The sequence below is a fragment of the Cebus imitator genome, unplaced genomic scaffold (genome assembly GCF_001604975.1).
Source record: "Cebus imitator isolate Cc_AM_T3 unplaced genomic scaffold, Cebus_imitator-1.0 Scaffold406, whole genome shotgun sequence".
In the NCBI taxonomy this organism is placed as follows: domain Eukaryota; kingdom Metazoa; phylum Chordata; class Mammalia; order Primates; family Cebidae; genus Cebus; species Cebus imitator.
In genome coordinates this window covers 514313-520418 of record NW_016107721.1, presented here as the reverse complement: position 1 = coordinate 520418, position 6106 = coordinate 514313, and the positions used below count along the sequence as shown (strand labels likewise).

The window sequence follows — 6106 nt, the reverse complement described above, 5'->3', positions numbered from 1 at the left end:
ATACTCTTTACCTTTTGGTAAGTTTTTGGGATGACTGATACTGGTTGTTCCTTTCTGTGTATAGTGCTTCTTTCAGAAGCTCTTGTAAAGCAGGCCTGGTGGTGATGAAATCTCTGAGTGCCTGCTTGTTCGTGAAAAATTTTATTTTTCCTTCATTTACGAAGGTTAATTTGGCTGGATATGAGATTCTGGGTTGAAAATTCTTTTCTTTGAGGATATTGAATATTGACCCCTACTCTTCTAGTTTGTAGGGTTTCAGCTGAGAGATCTGCTGTGAGTCTGATAGGCTTCCCTTTATGGGTAACCTGACCTTTCTCTCTAGCTGCCCTTAGAATTTTCTCCTTTATTTAAACCCTGGTGAATCTAACGATTATGTGTCTTGGGGTTCCTCTACTTGAGGAACAACATCTTTGTGGTGTTCTCTGTATTACCTGAAGTTGAGTATTTTCCTGCCTTACTAGGTTAGGAAAGTTTTCCTGGATAATATCCTGAAGAATATTTTCCAGCTTGGATTCATTCTCTTCATGACATTCAGGTACACCTATAAAACGTAAATTAGGTCTTTTCACATAGTCCCATATTTCTTGGAAACTTTGCTCATTCCGTTTTACTCTTTTTTCTCTAAATCTTGTCATTTCATTTCATTAAGTTGGTCTTCGACCTCTGATATCCTTTCTTCTGCTTGATCAATTCGACTGTTAAAACCTGCACATACTTGGCGGAGTTCTCGTATTGTATTCTTCAGTTCCATTAATTCACTTATATTCCTCTCTAGATTGTCTATTCGCGTTAGGACTTCGTCAAACCTTTTTTTCAAGGTTATTAGTTTCTTTACATTGGGCTAGAACATGTTCTTTTAACTCACAAAAGTTTATTATCCACTTTTTGAAGCCTAAATCTGTTAATGGAACACACTTGTTCTCCATCAGGCCTTGTTCCCTTGTTGATGAGGAACAGTGATCCTCTGTAGAGGGAGGGGCATTCTCAACCTTCCCACGCTGGCCTCCTCCCACCACTGCAGATCCATCCACCTGTTGTTGCCGACCCCCAAATTAGGTCCCTGAGGGGACGCCTAACCCGACCCCCAGCGCCGGAATCTGAGCAACCCACTGCGCCGGCCAAAACAGTGGTGCCAAGATTTGTGGTGCCTCTCCCCCCGGAACCTCCCGTCCAGCCTCCCTCATTAGTTCCTTTTTCTTTTCTTTTCTTTTTTTTGAGACTGAGTTTTGGGTCTTGTTACCCAGGCTGGAGTGCAATGGCGCGATCTCAGCTCAGTGCAACCTACGCCTCCTGGGTTCAGGCAATTCTCCTGCCTCAGCTTCCTGAGTTGCTGGGATTACAGGAACGTGCCACCATGCCCAGATAATTTTTTGTATTGTTAGTAGAGACGGGGTTTCACCATGTTGTCCAGGATGGTCTCGATCTCTTGACCTCGTGATCCACCCACCTCGGCCTCCCAAAGTGCTGGGATTACAGGTGTGAGCCACCACGCCCGGCCCAAGTCCCTTTTTCATTCAGCCCAATAGGCGAGTCTGCTCTCCCGGAGCTCCAAACGTCGACCAAAAGGGGACCCAATCCTGCCCACTCTGCATGAAGGACCGCTGCGCTGGCAAAACCGCTGCACCAGCCACAAGAGTCGCCCTGGCGACCCATGGGGCGCCTCCGCTGGGAATCCCCCGGTCCCCGAGCAACAAAAACTCGTCTGAAAGTGTGGCGTCCTCCCGTCCCCCCCACCCCCACCGGGAGCCACAATCCTGAGCCGCTAGCAGTCAGCCATCTTGGATCTCTCTCCCCCAGAAATTGTTATAATACCATTTTTACTTACATTTCTATTATTAGTGAAGTTGAGCTCTTTGGTATCTTAACTGGCCGATAATACTTCTTTTGTCAGTTGAGTGTTCTTGACCTTTACGCATTTTCTTGGAGGTATAGGGTATGGGCCTTTTCTTTCTTACGGATTTATAATTATGATATTTAAGGATCTTAACCTTTGTCATTACAAGTATTTTTTCCCAGTTTGAAATTAGCATTTTATGTTTGCTTATGCTTTGGATATTTTTGGAACAGGACTGAGGGGAGCATGTTTTAAAAATACCTAGCCCTTGGCCAGGCACGATGGCTCACACTGTAATCCCTGTACTTTGGGAGGCCGCGGCAGACAGATCACCTAAGGTCAGGAGGTTGAGACCAACCTGGCCAACACGATGAAACCCCATCTCTACCAAAAATACAAAAATTAGCTGGATGTGGTGGTGGGTACCTGTAATCCCAGCTACTCGGGAGGCTGAGGTAGGAGAATTGCATGAACCCGGGAGGCGGAAGTTGCCGTGACCCAAGATCGCGCCACTGTACTCCAGCCTATGTGACAGAGCGAGACTCTGTCTCAAAAAAAAAAAAAAAAAGCCCAGTCTTTTATGATTATTTTTTAGATATTTACATTTATTTTCTTTTAGTCCTTTTTTTAAAATTTGACTTTGTAATTTAGAAGAGTAAGGTAGAGAGCAATTTAACTTTTTTCTTACATAATAATCGTTTCTGTCTGTGCCATATATTGAAAAATGTACCCTTTTGTCATTGGCTTAATGTTTTTATCATATGCCAAATATTTTGCTGTTGTTTGACATTTTAATCGATATTTGTTTTCTAGGCTTTCTCGTCTCTTCTAGTGATTTATTTGTCTATGATACTTCATTGGTTTCAAGTCATATATTTTCCACATTTTAACATCTTTAAATTTGTAATGCATCTTAAAATCAGCTGTGGGGGCTGATGCAGTGGCTCATACCCGTAATTCTAGCTCTGTGGGAGGATTACTTGAGCCCAAGAGTTTGAGACCAGCCTGGCCAACATAGTGAAACCTTAAAATAAAAAAAATTTAAGTCAGCTCTTGCCTTAACAGAAGGTGAGTTCTTTATGAGAAGCCATACATTTTTTTCTGCTGGTCACTGGGGGAAGGGCTCTACCAACCTGCCTCTGCTTAAGTTAATTTCTCTGCTTGAGATTTTTTAGGACTATGCTGGTAGTGTGAATTCAGCCCCCAAAATTTGCAGGGGTAGGGTTATTGGTTCAGATACTGGAGTTTTTGTGCCCTCCTTCCACTGTCAGGGAAGAGGTGTGCAGGCCACTTTGCCATCCTTCTGCTTGTAATTACTTGCTTTTATCCCTCATTGAGACTGTAAATGTTTGGTAGCCCCACTTTCTGTGAGGATCTCTCCTTTGGGATTCCCTTTCTGGGCATCTTTTTATGGTATATAACAGTGAAATGTCTTACAGTCGGTATCTTAGATTTGGTGAAATATGGTGTTTTAATAATTGTAATTTTATACTTTTTAATATCTGGCAGTACAAATTCTCGGTATACCATAGTCTTTGCAGTTAATCCCAAATGAATTTCAAAATAATTTAAGTTCCCCTGACACTCTCTCCCCCAACAAAACAAAGCAAAACAAACAAAACCAAAACAATAGTAATTCTAGGATTTTGCCATCACCTTATATGAAAAACTCAGTAAGAACCTTCTATTTCATATATGATTCGTTCACTGTCAGTGTTTTATTTCTTCTTATACTTGGCCGTAAAATTTAGGCAAGAATTTAAGTTTCTAATACTATACTAATATCATAAAATAATCCATTTAAAATGTGTAATCATTTTATACATGGTTCATTTAAACATAGATCAGTTTTGCTAAATAGTTGTTTCAGTGTATGTCCTTTTAGTCCTCTTTAGGATTATTCTTTGAAAAGCCACAGTTTGGCTGGGTGTGGTGGTGGCTCATCCTGTAATCCTAGCACTTTGGAGGCTGAGGCAGGCAGATCGCTTGAGCTCAGGAGTTCGAGACCAGCTGAGTAACATAGTGAGACCTCGTCTCTACTAAAAGTAAAAAAAAAACCCACAAAAACCATTGGGGTGTGATGGTGTGCACCTGTAGTCCCAGCTACTTGAGAGGATGAGGTGGGAGGATTGCTGGAGTTCGGGAGATTTAGGCTGCAGTGAGCTGTGATCACACCACTGCACTCCAACCTGGTCTATAGGGTGAGACCCTGTCTCAAATATAAATAATTAAATAAAAAATAAGGCCAGGTGTGGTAGTTCACACCTGTAATCCCAGCACTCTGGGAGGCCGAGGTGGGTGGATCACAAGGTCAGGAGATCAAGACCATCCTGGTCAACATGGTGAAACCCCGTCTCTACTAAAATACAAAAAAAAAAATTAGCGGGGCTTGGTGGTGCATGCCTGTAGTCCCAGCTACTCGGGAGGCTGAGTCAGGGAAATCACTTGAACCCAGGAGGTAGAAGTTGCAGTGAGCCGAGATCATGCCATTATACTCCAGCCTGGTGACAGAGCGAGACTCTCTCTCCAAATAAACAAACCACAAACCTACCCTCCAATTAACATGACAGATAACTAACTTTATCTTTTATTAATAATTTATTTTAGCTAGGTGCGGTGGCTCATGCCTGTAATCCCATCACTTTGGGAGGCCAAGGCAGGCAGATCACAAGGTCAGGAATTTGAGACCAGACTGGCCAACATGGTGAAACCCTGCCCCTACTAAAAATACAAAAATTAGCTGGGCGTGATGGCACCTGCCTGTAATCCCAGCTACTCAGGAGGCTGAGGCAGGAGAATCGTTTGAACTCAGGAGGCAGAAGTTGCAGTGAGCCGAGATCTCTTTTAATTTGCAATATCTGTGTCAAAAAAATTGAGACTCTGTCTCTAATTTAAAAAAATTTTTAAATTTTTTTGAGAAGGGGTCTCACTCTCTGTTACCCAGATTGCAGTCTCGGCTCATAGCAGTCTCTGCCTTCCAGGCTTAAGTGATCCTTCCAGCTCAGCGTCCGGAGAGGCTGGGACCACAGGTGTGTGCCACCATGCCCAGCTAATTTTTTTGTAGTTTTTGGTAGAGATGGGGTTTCCCCAAGTTGCCCAGGCTGTTCTGGAACTTCTGAGCTCAGATGATCCAGCCGCCTTGGCTTTCCAAAATGCTGGGATTACAGGCAGGAGCCACGACACCTGTCCATAACCAACTGTAAACTGTGTCTTTTACTTTTTGTACTGGCTTTGTTATGAAGATTATCATGCGGGTTAATCTTACTGAGTGTTCCCTGGGCACTCTTGTCCCTTTGAAAGGCCTGAGGACTTGTTCGTGGGCTGTTGTCTTTGGAGGCATTTGCACTTTTTGTCAGTAACGTTGAACACTGGATTGTCCGTTCTTTTACTTCAGAAAATACAACGATGCATGATATTTGACTGTAAGTTTGTAAAGTTCACTGAGATTTCTTTTTTTTTCTCAAGACTTTCTTATCTGCACAGAAAGTCCCAGTGTAACTTCCATTGCTGAGAAAATCCTCAGAGGACGTTCCCATTTTGCTCCTGTGATGGATGACAGAAGAGTGATTCATGGGCAGTTGCTCAGCCACAATTCTTGGATATAGGGATTCATTTAAAAGACAGTACACAGAACTAAGACAGTGAAAAAAATCAGTACCACATTTGGACAGTATAGGTGAGAAAACGTAATTATAAAAATGATGCCATGAAAAATTCCAGATCAGTTTAGTCGTATAGCTGTCAAAGTTATGTGTAATATCAATGAAGAAATATTTGTAGCATGTAAACCAGTTATTTTTGTTTTTTAAAAAGTATTGTTAGTGGGCTATTAAACTTGGATTTTTCTTTTTATTGATGAAGTATGTTTTTATTCAAGTATGAACTGTTCAGAAGCTATAGTAATATGGTTTTTAAGAGATTTATGTTCTACTTTAAATGTGAATTGTACTTCTGAGCTGCCTTAATGCAAGGTCATTATATTTGTTAAGAGGAAATAATCAAGATCACTTGTATCCCAACTGATTCTGAGGTTTTATAAAGCCCTCAAGCTATTGTTGAGAGCATGATTGTGGAAGGAATTGAGATGCACCTTATTTTCCTGAAGTCCTGTGAAGCGCTCTCCTAGCACGTCCATTCCCAGGAGGAGAGGCAAGCAGATGAGAGGTTTTCCATTTTATCATCCAAGGTAGCTATGCAATTGCCTTGTTGCTGAAGTTCCAATAATGTGAAAATCAAAGTAGAGGTTTTTTCCTTCTTCCTCTTCTTCTTCTT

General features: G+C 42.0%; 1 protein-coding gene across 2 annotated transcripts in view; it reads left to right on the top strand.

The window, feature by feature from the left end:
• Positions 1-5688, top strand: part of LOC108289569 (SEC23 interacting protein) — a 55992-nt gene extending 50304 nt beyond the window's left edge. For both annotated transcript variants that reach the window (XM_017509081.2, XM_017509080.2), the window contains exon 19: positions 5300-5688. The gene's annotated coding sequence lies outside the window, so the exon portion shown is untranslated. The remainder of the gene's footprint in view (positions 1-5299) is intronic.
• Positions 5689-6106: the final 418 nt, after the last annotated feature.